Source organism: Oryctolagus cuniculus, chromosome 11, assembly GCF_964237555.1.
Source record: "Oryctolagus cuniculus chromosome 11, mOryCun1.1, whole genome shotgun sequence".
Taxonomy (NCBI): Eukaryota; Metazoa; Chordata; class Mammalia; order Lagomorpha; family Leporidae; genus Oryctolagus; species Oryctolagus cuniculus.
The window spans coordinates 106,158,004-106,172,278 of record NC_091442.1 but is presented as its reverse complement, the minus strand read 5'-3'; the positions used below and the strand labels follow the sequence as shown (position 1 = coordinate 106,172,278).

At 36.7% G+C, this 14,275-nt stretch overlaps 1 protein-coding gene across 10 annotated transcripts in view; it reads left to right on the top strand.

The window, feature by feature from the left end:
* Positions 1-14,275, top strand: part of C11H12orf42 (chromosome 11 C12orf42 homolog) — a 325,319-nt gene that overhangs the window by 161,162 nt on the left and 149,882 nt on the right. Inside the window, exon 1 of one of the 10 annotated variants that reach the window (XR_011380239.1) lies at positions 2,236-13,844. The exons of the other annotated variants lie outside the window; for them this stretch is intronic. The gene's annotated coding sequence lies outside the window, so the exon portion shown is untranslated. Of the gene's footprint in view, positions 1-2,235; positions 13,845-14,275 lie in introns of those variants that run through there. 10 annotated transcript variants of the gene reach the window in all.

Genomic DNA, 14,275 nt, shown 5'->3' with positions numbered 1-14,275 from the left:
TGTTCTAAATATTTGATGTCCTTAGTTGTGGGAAAATTGTACTTTTCAGCTTCTATGATGTCAGGCTGGGCTATGTGACTTGCATCGGTTAGTGAAATCTGAGCAGAAGTGAGCATAACACGTAAGCAGAAGCTGTGAGGGCCAGGTCTCTTTTTCCTCTACTATGAAACCATCAGTGTCCCACATAGAGGCAGCTCCTTCCATAGAAGGCCCAGTCTGAAGATTATGTGAAGCAGAACTGAAGCTGACTTCCCAGTGAACATGAATTGTGAAAGACAATAATTCTATGTTCAGTTAACCACAGACATTGCAGAGTTGTTTTCCTTTGCAGAATAACTTAGCCTTAAACTGAAAAACATAGCTTAAAATCATGTGTAAGATGTTTTATCATCAGCAGTAGGATCTAGAAATGTGGTTCTGAAAATTATAACATCTATATGGACTGGAGTAAACTGGCATAAACTTAAAACAAAAATGGATGAATTTCTTAATTATCCTTTCTTCTCTAGGATAAATTAGGTCCTATAATTTTTGCAGGGGTGTCAGGCTGTTGTGGAAATGAAATGGATCAGAGCCTTCTCTAGCTCTCCTGATTATGTGAGCCATATGATCCTGAGTACCTTTGATTTTCTGTGTCGGTTATCTTATCTATAAAATGGAAATATTAATGTCACTGACTGTAATCCACAGAGTAACTATGAAATGCTCCTCTCCCATGACAGGTTTAGTAATACTACATGGTGATTGCTATCTTGATCCCTCTAGATTAGAACTTCTAGAAAGCAGAGCTTGGGCCCCATTGATTCATTGCTCTAACCACCAGTGATCAACCTAATACCTTGCACAGGGTAGATGTTAAAGAAAGAATTGTTGAGTGAACTTTGTAAGCTGCAAGTCGTTTTTGAGTGTGAGTGATGCACAGAGCAAAGGCTTTCTTCCTAGGATATGGAAAGCATGTCTAATGTCCCATGATGGTAGGACGTGGATTGCGCTCTCACAGATGCACATCCAGCTGCTGTGCTGTGGTGTGCTCTGCAGAATGGGTAGCTGGGGCACTGGGGGGATGGAGGGCAGCTCCTTAGTCTCCACCCATCCAGTTGAGAGTATACGCAAGGATTTGGAATGGGATCCAAGCATTAGTTATGCTGACTACTGAAATGAAGCTGGGTGGGAGAATGTGGCAGTTTTGCTTGGTGTATTTATAGCATGGGGATTGGAAGCATCAGGAGAACTTGTCCATCATGAGAACAGGCTGATGAGGAAACAGGGGTGCAGCAGAATGCATGAATCCTGTTTCCTTATTCTCGGGCACAGTGATCCCTGTAGCTGATAATCTGGCCATTCCTGTCTTGGGGAAAAAAGTAAACTTTGGGACAAGAGAAAGACTGGTGAGACCCTGATGTTGAATTCTTTCCACAATTATTAGACCCAAGGAGATGAAATAGATGAGTCCTTGAAAACAAGTTAAGGAAACAACAGATGACTATACTTGCAGATTATGCAGGTGGTGGGAACAAAGCTCTGTGGGAAGTTAGGACAGAGAGAGACATGAAAATAATACCATTACAAAGCTAGAGATAAGGATTCAGAAACACTTGTGACAGGGACAATGGGACTCTCATCCTTACTCATAGAGACATGCTTGCATTGACTAGTATCTGAAATTCATCAGCCCTGCAGAGTGCCTCTGTGTTCTAGACCTACATGGCTAGAGGTTACAGATAATCCTGAATTTGACATCAAGAAATTTATTGGGACTAGTGGGTCTAATCCTATTAGAATTCCCTATGAACTCCTGGTAATTCCATTACCTCCAGAGGTAATAACCCAAATTCTTGAACTTACAAAGCAAGACAAAACAATGTGGAAATTATTAGTAATATCTAATGCAGATAGTCTCTAAAATCTAGAGACACATTTTCTGTACAAAGTCCATCTGAAGTTCAGTTGGCTTTGTTAATTTCTTCTAAATAGAATGTTAAAAGTAGTTGATAATCATACTGACAGAACTATAAATATAATACAGAACTCTTTGATGTGGGTCTGAATGTGAAGAGAGATAATATAAAGTCATGTGTGCATTATTTGTTACTTGTGTATTATATACTACATCATATACTATAGTTGGAGTGGTAAATGAACACAGGGAGTTCAACAACATTTTTATCTCTCTTAAAACTCAGGGTACTTGACACATTGGGTGTTGTAAATCTTAGACTGTTTTGAAGTTTGACATCTTTATCTGCCGTAAGTCATCATTTTACTTAAGAATTTCCTTTTATGCATCCTTCATAAAGATTGTATCATCATACATATGGTCAATATTATGGTATAGAAAACTCTTCAAAGAATACTTATTGAAATGGGAAATGTTCAATAATGGAGAGTTAAGTGAGAAATAGAATATAAAGTCACTATATACTATATGCATATATACATATATCCACAACTGCACATGGATATTATATATTATATTAATACATATATATTACAGGAGAGCTCTCTTCTTGTAGAGATAGAAAGGAGAAAGGCTGAAGTGAAAATAGCACAAAAATACTTAGAATAGTTCTGTATATTTTTTCCTTTTCTCATGTCTTCTGTTTACGTACTAAAATTTATACAGTGAATATGTAGGTTTTTATTATTAGAAAAACTGTAAGTCCTTGTGTTTTATAAAGAACAATGGCATCATTTAGTTAAGTGTTTTGGGGACTGTCTTAATAACCATTGAAACAGCCAGGTGACAAAGCAGATGTTAAAAACTTTTCATACAAACACATGACTCCTGTATTCTGATAAAGAGAGAAATTAGTGCCTACAGTGTGATCCCATTGGGTTACATGCTATCTCTTCTGCTGGCCCTAGCTGTAAATGCATATCTGCCTCATGTACTTACTACTTATCTCCTCTGTATTTTCCACTTTCTCTAGGTCATATTTTGAAAGGTAGAAACCATGTTTTAGTTATTTTTGTATTCCTAGTATTAGAAACAATACCTGTAACATAATAGGTGCTCCATAATTATTTTCAACTCAGAAATGGTCAAGAAATACAGGTCCATCTTTCAGTCCTTCCAAGGTACTGAACTCCTACTGTTGAAGAGTCTTTAGAGTTGCTATAATTTTGATCTCTCCATGGAGCAGAGCCCCTTCCTCAACTTCATTCAGTTATTTCAAAGAATATAACTGAAGCTCCCAGAGGTGGAAACCCACTGCTCTGAGAGGTAACACATTGCACTATGCGCCCAGTCTTTCTAGATAGTTGAAATGTTTTCTGTTCAAGAAATGTTGACACTCAGTTAAATTAACCGTTGGGTAAAAGATTGGCTCTACAGGAGGAGGAGAGGTATGTTTTTTTATTGTGTAGGAGGAACTTGATGAAGAGACGATGAATGCACTGTAGAGGAGAATGACTTTAATGAAAACTTGTTAGCATATATGACAGCTGAGACAGACTGAATTTGCATATAGAACAATCTGGTACTTTTGTTTGGCCAGCGTCCCATCCTTCCCTCCCCCTTTTAGGTAACATTACCCATAAACCCCAGCAGTACTGATAACTTCAGTGGGGATTAGCTTACTCTGAATTTCTATTTCTAGTAATAAGCACTTGACCTCAAAGAGTTCCTTCATTGCATTTAATTTTCCTTGCATTGAGATATTGGTTCAGGAGTTGGCATCTGAGCCATGGCAGGACATGAGATGTTATCCTTCTGTTTTTGCTGGAACTGTTGAGAAACTGAAGTGTTATTCCCCTGATGAGACTGCAATCCTATTAGGATATTGGGCCTGGAATACTGGTCACCATGCAGGAAGAGACTGCTTGAGACCTAGGCTAACTTGGAGACAAACAGTGCTGAGAGATGGAGCTGAATCCTCGTGATATCCCTTCTACACTTAACAAAGCCATTCTTAAGGAAAGACCTTCCCTAAATTTCCAATACAAAATAATAAACTCCATGTTTTATTTATGCCTATTTGAGTTGGTTTCTGCTTACTTTCAATGAATGGAATCCCATCTAACACAGAGGATATTTGTTTTGTTGCTTCCCAGATACTGAATTCTGATACTGGAAATGTCTTCAAAATTGATCTAACTCTCTCCCCCATGAAAGATCCCCTCCTCAACATTCATTCGATTTTTTTAACAACATAGCTTGCATATTCCTGGAGATGAAAAGCCATTGCTATGAGAGGTAACCCATTCCACCAAACCAACCTGTAGTTAATGTCATCTTGCTAGAGAAAGTCAAAATGTATCATCTGATGACTTCAATATCTGCTCTTAGATCTCTTGAGTCCAGACTCTAGCTATCCTTTCTCTTTATATATTTGAATATTTTTGTATATCATGTACTTTTCTCAACCAAGTTTATTCTTTCCAAACTGAAGACTACCTCTCAATTTAATACAGAATTTGTCCTCTAAGTTGTAGTCCCAGACAGTGTTTTTGAATATAATATAGGACATCCAGTCAATTATTCAGACAATTTTTCAGTTCAAGTATGTCTCGTAGAGTATATTCATTGTTTATCTGACATTCAAGTTAACTTGCTGTTTTGTTTGCTGAGTCTGACAACCCTATCTTCAGACCACTTGGATCACAATCACCTGGGGGTCTCCTACCCCAGAATTTGTAATTAAATGCACCATTCTTATTCACTGATATTGAGAATCACTTACCCACTTATCAGACTCCTACTTTTCCTACTTTGGGTATACTCTTTTTCATTAACATTCTAAATTTTTTGAAACTTTGATTTTTTGAAAAAGAATTTTAAACTTTGAAATAAATCTCAAACAATGTTAAGGTGCTAGATGCTAGCGTAGGCAGTAAACAAGAATAACCAAAGATTCTGCATTATGTAATGTACTTTTTAGAGGGACAACCAGTCAATAAATAAGTAAAAGATCAATCATATCCTAATATAATTCCAGGATGTAGTTAGTTTTGTGAAGAAAAGTAAATTTCGGTAAGGAGAGAGCATTGGGAATGAAAAATTTCATTTTAGGGAGATATCTATGAAGAGGTAATATTTGTGCAAAACATGAAGGATGCAAGAGACTAAGCTAATGTTTAAGTCTTGGGAAACAGTATTCTAATTAGCAAAGTCTTGGGACTTGCGTGGACAAGCTTGGAGTAGGAGGAAGTTCCCTGTAGCTGGCAGGAAGTAGAAAAGGTGTGGAAGGTGATAAGACAGATTAAGTAGAAAGGTTGGGAGAGGCTATGTCAATAAGGGCCTTGGAACCATAATAGCAAATTTTCATTTTTCTGTTAAGTGCAATAGGAAGCCATTGGAAGAGTTTTCGTGAGGAAGTGACAGGATGTAATATTTAAAATGATCCCACTGTTGGCTCAATGGAGAATAAAATGAGAAGCGTTACCATGGGTATCATACCTTCATTGTGAGGCTATTACAGAAGTCCTGGTTCCCCCCTTTGCATTTGTTGTTGACCTTCTTCTGGTCAAGTCCCTTGAAGAACACTATCATATGCTGGTGAAGGAGTGTAGGCTCAGAAAACAGATGGCCTTGGGTTCAAATTAGGATTCTGCTGATTCATATTTGTGGGTGTTGACCAAGATTATTAGCCACCATGGACTTTGTTTTCTTATTGTGAAAAAAGTGGGAGTAACAAATACTTTATCAGGCTGTGATGGGCAAATTAAATTTGGTAATAAGTACAATTCTTTGAACAGTTCCTGGCACATGAGTGCACAATAAAATTAGATATTGTTATCATTATTGAGCCCAACATACTTTCTCTTGCCTTAGGACACCATTGTCATTTTCTCCATGTTCAGTGGGCTAAATATTGCTTATTATGGGGCAAAGCAAGTCATAAATCCAGCATAGGTTAAGAAAGAGGGAAACAGACTGTGTTTGGGAAAGGTCACATTGCAAAGGAAAAACAAAGAATTGGGGCTCTTTGTGCAATGCAACACTACAGATGCCAGGAGACCTATTGCCAGATGCCTGCTAAAGCACACATTTTGGGTTTTGAATGTGTCCAAAGGACCCTGCTCCAAGATGGCGTCAACTTCGTGTCATGGCCTTCAACTTCGATATTGCAAGATTCAGCTTTTGTGTTGTCCAGAATACTGGCTATTCCTTGGCTATTCTTGCTGCCTTCTAACTGGAAAAGCTTTAGCTCATAGAAACCTGAGCAGATGAGAATGTAATGAATGGGAAAAAGAACTTGTACTTGAGCAGACGCATAGATATATACACACCTGGAACCACATAATTATTTTTTCGTGGAGACAACTCCAGTTGGATGCCATATCTGAACAGCCTGGGACCACAGAGCCTGAAGTCTGTGAGCATCAGATGCTTTTAGTGCTGCCGTTCTTGCTTTGCCATAAGACTGTCACTCAAAAAGGGAGTCCCTCCCTCTGCCCATGAATAAGGCCTGCCTGCCAACACCAATTCCAGCTGTGAACATGTAATCAGCTCTTCTATGGCCCCAAAAGGGTAGTCCCAGAGGCCTAAATTTAATTTTCATGCATATTTGTCTTCTCACTCTACTTTATGCAAACACTTCTTTGTCGCCAACACAGGCGCCAACTGTTTTGTTTGGATAATTGCTCGAAGTCAACCCTAAACTACAGGGAGCTCCTTTTTTCAGAAAGCACATTTTGGTTAATATTCAGTTAACCAAATTATATCTTCCTTCGTCACTTCCTACAGGGTTTCAGTGTTGATTTCTGTAAACATTTTATTCATTTTGAAACCATTCAACACAAGTGTCACGTTGATTATCTTCCACACTGGGTTGGTTGGAATGAGTAAAGAAAACAGGGGCTCTGTAGCCCCACAGATCATCTGCCATGTCTGTTTTTCTTCCAAATAATTCTCTATTCATCTTGCCACAATCAGCTGGTCCTAGAGTGGCTGTAATAACCTAAGTGGAGGTTTGTGTCCATAATAGGGCTGAAGGGACAGGGAAAAATGAACTCTTGTAAAACAAAGATCTTATTTGTATGGAAATGAATAGCAACTCTGAAATAAGGATGAGACATATGGAAAAACATAAAATATGTAGAGAACATTTTAAAATAGAATGTCCTCAGAAATGTTCCATATGGCCCAGTAGTATTTAAGGTAACAGAAAGCAGTGGCAGCTGTAAGTGTTCATTCTTGGGGTTCAGGACTCAGTTCATAAAACTGTACTCTCCAATCCAATTGAAGAATGATTTCTTTGTCCACTTCCTGGGTCTAATTAATTTAGAGTTGGGGGAGAGTTAAATTAATAAGTTATTAATGAAGATCTGCAGTTTTAATTAGCTTATTTCATTTTTAATAGAGTGATAAGTGATTCTTAAGTTAGCATCTCTACCCAACTGAGTCAATAGTTATACAAATTTAATGCAGTTTTAAAGTATTTAGAGTTATAGGCTCTAAGTATTGCAGTATAATACTACTACAAGAGTGCATAACAGAAGCATAAATAAAAAAATGATACAGGGCATTGAAATAATATCCCCTGACAGCACAACTGACATACATACATCCCTAATGCTGGTCAGCAACTACTATCTAAAGCCAATCAAGCAAAAAATCACACATTTTAAAGAAGATTTTCTGATCTTTGCCATAGTGTTAAAAGGATTTGGGAAAATCCGTGTAAACACTGAGTGTATTTCATTAGTTAGAAATCCGTAGATAAACTGGATCTCAATATACCATATGCTTTTCAGAAAATAAAGATAATATTTAGTCCATCAAATGTGAAACTAAGTCATGACAGATGACATATCATAATACATTAAATGCCAGACTTATCAAAGGAGAGTGCTTCTTTTTAATTTCCTGGGCTGAGGTGTTAGCTCAGTTTTTTGAATGTTGGCTTGCTTTTTCCTTGATTTCTATCTTAAATTTGACATCTGAAAATAAAAGAGAAATATGAGAGGAAATAAAGGATATATATCCCCACACAAATTTAATGAATCTATTTTTGTGTACTCTAATAGAATCTCTGACAATGAGCATCAAAAGTCTAACAGACTTTTCAGTTGGTAAACTGCAGGACTATAACCAGGTTATTCTATTGACATTAGTTTCTTGGTTTTATTTTGTCTGCACAATCCTGATCAACTAATTTCATTTTTTTCCTGTTGCTAAACTTTTTTTTTTGGCTGAATCAACTGGATGTTTGGCTTTGTGTAGACATAGCCTCACTGTAAGTTGGCCCCTAATTCAATAATTCACCATGAAGACTGGTTTTCATCCTTACTGTGTTGGACAGGCATCTAATCAACCATTAATTTCCTTTTTGTTGGGTGAACATAATAACTATTTTTGTCTTTCTTTCTGATAGGAAACAGAGGCAGAGAGGATTAAGGACTGCCCTATGCCAGAAAGGGAGGTTGTAGAACTCAGTTTCAGGAGTCATCCCTACAGCATTCAGGAGTGATGTAGTGGAAAAAAGACAGAATTTGGGTAAAAATGAAAGAGATGGAGGAGACCTAAAGGATATGTGCATCTACAGGGTGTGAGATATTTTTCTGAGCATTGTAAGTCAAGTTTAAAAGATTGCTTCAATAAAGAAAGAGTTGGGCAACTGTGGACATGTAACTTAACTATTCTAAGCCTTTTTTCATCATCTTCAGAACAGAACACATACAATGAAATTTTAAAATGTTAATGAGAAAATAGAACAAAAATAGAACAGTGTTTCCATGAACTTTAAAAATTTTTGAAGCCCCCAAACTGTGTTATTGAGCAATAACACATAAACTAATAAGAAATATGCAATTATTCATTATTGTTACCAGGGACCATACTGCTATTAATTGATTTTTGAATTTACTAAGAGATGGTTAATACATTTTTCTAAGGATGAAAATTCTTCACAACTTATTGAAGTATCTTTTCCATAATCAATCTATTTACTTTAGAGAAATAGATGAACTTAATAGTATTCTTATGAATTTAAGCATTTTTGATATTGAACCAGTTAAGTGGCAAAGAAATGCAATTTCAGTTAATGAACCATTGATAAAATTTATAATATAGTAAAATAATAATGCCCATTGTAAAGTCTAATTTTATTAAAGTTATTTTGATTAGTTACCACACAGATAAACTGCAGTTACATTGGCCAGCAAAGAAGAATGACTTTTATCCAAAGTACATGGAATTTGACATGAGGTGTGTATCAGGGAAGAAGCGAGTTGGGGGTCTTCTGAGGCCGTAGAATCCTGTGTCTTATGCTTCTCAGTCTTCATTCATGTCATCCTTTTTTCTTCATTGTAGTCTCTTCAATGAAGACTGATAATGTGGCACCCAATAGTTCACAACTCATATCTTACAGTATCTTTTCCGGACAGGAACTGAGATGGGCTCTGTTAGGTCTCAGGGATAAGTATTGTCCAAGTATATGTCAGTTTTACAACCTGGACCAATCAACTGCAGAGAGGGATTTGGGTATCATCTGGATGCTTTTCCCTTTGTAACTAAGAAGGGAAGAAGCTAAGAGTAAGCAAGCTTTCATTTAGACCTCCTAGGATCATTAGCTTGAAGGATGTGTGTGTGTGTGTGTGTGTGTGTGTGTGTGTGTGTCTGAGCAGACAGAATAAACATGATTACTATGTAAAATCAATAAAACATTGCCATAAAAGGCTTTTAAGAAACTTACTTAAATACATATAATGGTTATTTTTTTGTGTTAGTGCATTTATTTATCAGCTATTTGTTGAATCTTCACAGAGTACAACATACAAGGCACTAGGCTGGATTCAGAAAAGTATAAAGATGTGTTTCTTCCCTCCAGTAACATACAAATTTGTTTTTGCAAAAGAGAAGGAAGATCTACTCACATGAATGATGCCATGAAAGTGTGTTCTGTGAGGATATCCGGAAGACCATTCAGAGGACGGGGAGGGTGTTGGAGCCATGAGCAGTCTGAGGAGGCTTCATGAAAGCGTGGTACTTACTGGGCCTTGAGGACTAACAGGATGTGGAGAGGTAGAAAACACTGCAGGTGGAAGATATTCTGGGTGAAGCCAATTGTGCAGAAAACTCAATGCCAAGACAAATATAGGAGAAAAATATCACAATTTTGGATAACTTTTCCTGATATATGTTTTATACGACTACCTTGTTAGAAAATGCCCTTTTCAAAGATAGCTCAAAAGGGGGCTTTGTCCTGTCCCTTATAATCATGCCTTGTTCTGAAACAATGGAGCATAAGTGGACGAGGATGTATTTGGTCACTCGGTGTCTTCTCTATCATACAGGAAAGGCAGGTTATTTCAGTGTGAAAGCACTTCTTTTTGTGAAGTGTTTATTTTATTTAACAGAAACTTACAAATCAAGAGATAATGAATTCCAACTGAGTCCTACTGTTTAAAGTTACTATTTATATGTATAAATGTATACACAAATGGTGAAACAGACAAAGTTTTTCCTTATGGAATTTGGAGTAATTTTGAAGTTAAGATAATTCAATAAGCAGTTTCAGATAGTTGAGTATTATGATAAAGTTAGTCTGAGAACTTTGAAAACAAGCAGCAAGAGGATTCAAGGAGTTTAGAATTTAGGAAAAAGAACTGAAGGAGTTAGAAGAAGACAGACTATGGAAAATATTTCCAATAGAAAGAAAGTAGATGCATGTCAGGAGAGAGTATAATATGTGTGAGGAATTAAAAAAAAACACGGCTCATCATCTTATAACAGTAATGTCAGGGTGAGGGAGCTGAGATACACCCTTGTCCACTACTCTTTCTCTTGCTTATTTTTTTTTAAAGATATTTTAAATAGGAATAAATTCTAACTTTTTTTAAAAGGTAGTGTTGCATCTTCAGAACCTTGTATCTTTAATGTTGAATAAATAATTTTCTCTAATCAAGATTATAAAGCTGGAAAACTTGATAAAGATTTTCAGTTTAATATTAAATGTATAGGACACCATTTACCTTCATTTAATTCTGCCATCATATTTTGCCTCTGCATAACTTTCAACTAAAACACACTGTTGTCAGTAAGCCCAGGCCTTTGAATTATCTTCTCATTGTGTTAACAATCTAAGTATCACTGATAAAATTTTGATGAATTGGTGGTCTTTACCATTAGGAATATCATTGGAGACTCTGAGACATTAAAATATGTGATTTTTCTTTTCATTGTGGGAAGTTATGCCTGTTAGAAGGAGATGCCATTTAGCCAAATGATAACATGTTATTAAATTAATATTTTAATTGGGTTGCCTGGTTATTCTAACCCCCAGTGGCCTCGAGGTATACTCCTTAAACATCATTCCTCACCATAATGTCTGTTGCTGCTTCAAAGAAGTGAAAGGATATTTGTTTAAAAAGGCTATCATCACTCAAGATCATTTGCTCCTTGGTGTCAGCTGTCAGCCTAATACATTTATTTGGACAACAGTAGATTCTGACAGAACCTATAAAGTTCTCTTTCTTGGTTGTGAAATATGATGGATGTGCCATACTGGTGACCTTTACACAAGGCCACATGTTAATATTCAGGACCTCCCTTTTGTTGGCCTTGAACAATGGCTGTCATTAAGAAAGCTTGGTTTGCCAATATGCCCTCTGTTAGGATGCTGGGCCACTCCTGATTGGTCACCAGGAAGTATCATGTGCCTTTGATGGAAATGACATGGAAGATGTATGGTCAAAGTGCTGCGCTCAGCACCACTGCTGTGCAGAGGAGAAAACCACTATGACCCAAATAGCCCCGCACTCAAACAATGTCGCACCAACCAAAGACAACATATTGGGAAGAAAAATGCTTGTAAACTGCATGTGTTGGAAGATGTATTGGCCAGATGGCCATAGGGCAATCTTTGAACTATTGAAATCTTTAGAAATATTGTTTGGTTCCGAAACAATACTTACAAACCTAATTAATCAAGCTTAGATGGTTTATTTTCAGGCTTTCCACAGTGTGTTGCTTTAATGCAAGAATAGGGTCTGTCGGGTCCTTTTTGCTGTTTCACAGAGGCACGCAAAAACTCAGCATGGGCATTCATGTTCATACAAGTTGAAGCTCTAAATTTCAAAATAATATCTACATAGATCTCTGGTGATCCCTTCAACAAAGGCCAGGGATGGGGGTAGCCTGTATTCATTTTTCAATTGTTTCTGACTCCATGGGTGACTTTTTTTTTCCACCCTACTACCTAATTTTATTCATCAGAATCATTTATTCACAATCACTTAAGGAACATGGTCATTCTTGTTGAATTCTCTGGGTGGAGGGGAAAAACACTTAGCTTTTTCCTTGAAGAACAAATATAATGAAAGGTTGCTTTCCTGTATATGTGCTATTGAATGGTGTGAGTTAAAGTGTTCACATGTAGAGCCTTATTTCTGAATCCCAAGGTCACAATTCCCAAGAATCATTGAGAAAAATGGCACATCCTCAAGTGGGGAGAGTAAGAGATTCAGAAACAGCTTCACATAAGAAGGTTAAGGGGCTAACTGGGGGATAACATGGTGGTGGGGGGAGTTGTACAAACCTTTTGTGCCTCAAGCAAGTTGTAGTTGAAATAAACTAATCATTTAAATGAAAGAATCACCAAGTATTTAGTTGCATGCAAAATACTGCTTGGTCTGAATTTTAGCAAGATGTGAAATATTACACTGGTGTATGGCAAATTGAATTGTATGAGTTCAGTTCCCAAAGGTCCACTCCTGGTTATTCATTTAAAGGCAGATTATCAACTTAGTGGGTTATCCCAGTGCTCCCCACTGTGTCCTCCAAGGCTATGTCACTATTCACCAGCTGGTTAAAATATATAAGTTCAGAGAAAGGAAAGGAGCTAAAACTCAGCCCACAATTCTACAGTTTGTAGATAATTCAGATGAAAGATTTAATGGGAGGAGAGATGCCCATGTTTGTTCCTTATCAGAAACATACAAATTAAAACCACAATGAAGTGCTATGTTATAGCCAACAGAAGGCAACAATTGAAAAAAATAATTCAGGTAATAACAAGTGTTGGCAAGGATGTAGGACAACAGAGAGCTGTATATGCTGCTGGTGGAAGTGTCGATTGTGCAGATACACTTTGGAAGACACTGAATATTATGAAATAAAATTGAAGATATGCATATACTATGATTTGTCTATTTCAATCCTAGAAAAATTCAAGAATATGCACTTGATGACATGGATAAGAATGTTCATAGCAACCTTGTTGGTAGTAGTAAACCCAAAACTAAACTAGAATTCACATTTGTGTCCATCAATAAGAAAATAGATGAATAAATAGTGGATATTCATATAATGAGATTGAGTAAACATGGTACATGTATATACTCTATTGTAAATATGATATTGGGTAAACTATGTGTATATGTATACTTTGCTGGGCATATGATATTAAATTGTGGTATTTTAACTGCCCATATTTGGCTAATTCTGACTTACAAAATAGCAATTCCATATGAACACCTGTTTGATAAATCAATGAAGATAATTAAAGAAAACATTTCATATAATTAAAACAAAGAGCTACTCAGAGATTCAGAGGGTTATTGGGGTTGGAGAAACTTGTAAAGATCATTTAAAATTAATTTTTGTATTAATATAAAGATCATTTAAAATAATTTTTGTATTAATATAATGAATGATCATTTTAATTTTTCTATAGATGAGGAAACCAAAGCCTGGAGACATTCTTTCAATGAATCAATGAATCCTGTAGAACCAAACGCTCTGACTATCTGTAAATAGTATCTTGTGTCTGAAGCATGTTTAGAAGTTTAGAACATTCCAATATACAACAGTATCTCTGGGCGGAAGATTTTCTGTGATTTAAGTGCAACTGCATATGACTGATAGTGTCATTGGGAAGCAGTGACATCATGTGGGGAAGGTGAAGTTTCTGAATACTTGGCAGTTTCCTTCTGATGCAGGCGAGGGGCTGGCTCTGCGTGTACTTCACTAGGTGGGGGGAATAACATTGGGAGAAAGAGCATCCCTTCCCTACAGAATCAAGGTATATATTTAGCAGAGTGCCTGAACTATGACAAATGCCTGCCCCTCTTGTGACCACTTCACTTTCCTAAATCTGTGGAAGACATTAGTAGTTGTCCCATGATTGTGGACACAGTCCTAGAGTTCATCTTTAAAAAGTCAGTACCACAACCAATTTAGGGGACTTATGTTTGAGCCAAAACTTGTTTGTGAAAACAAGGGAGAGAGGGGTGAGATTGGGGGAAAGAGAAGTATGGTTATTTTCTTAGATCTGTACTTATGAAATACATAAAAATCTGTTCTCTTTGTGATACTGGATAAGGGATAAGG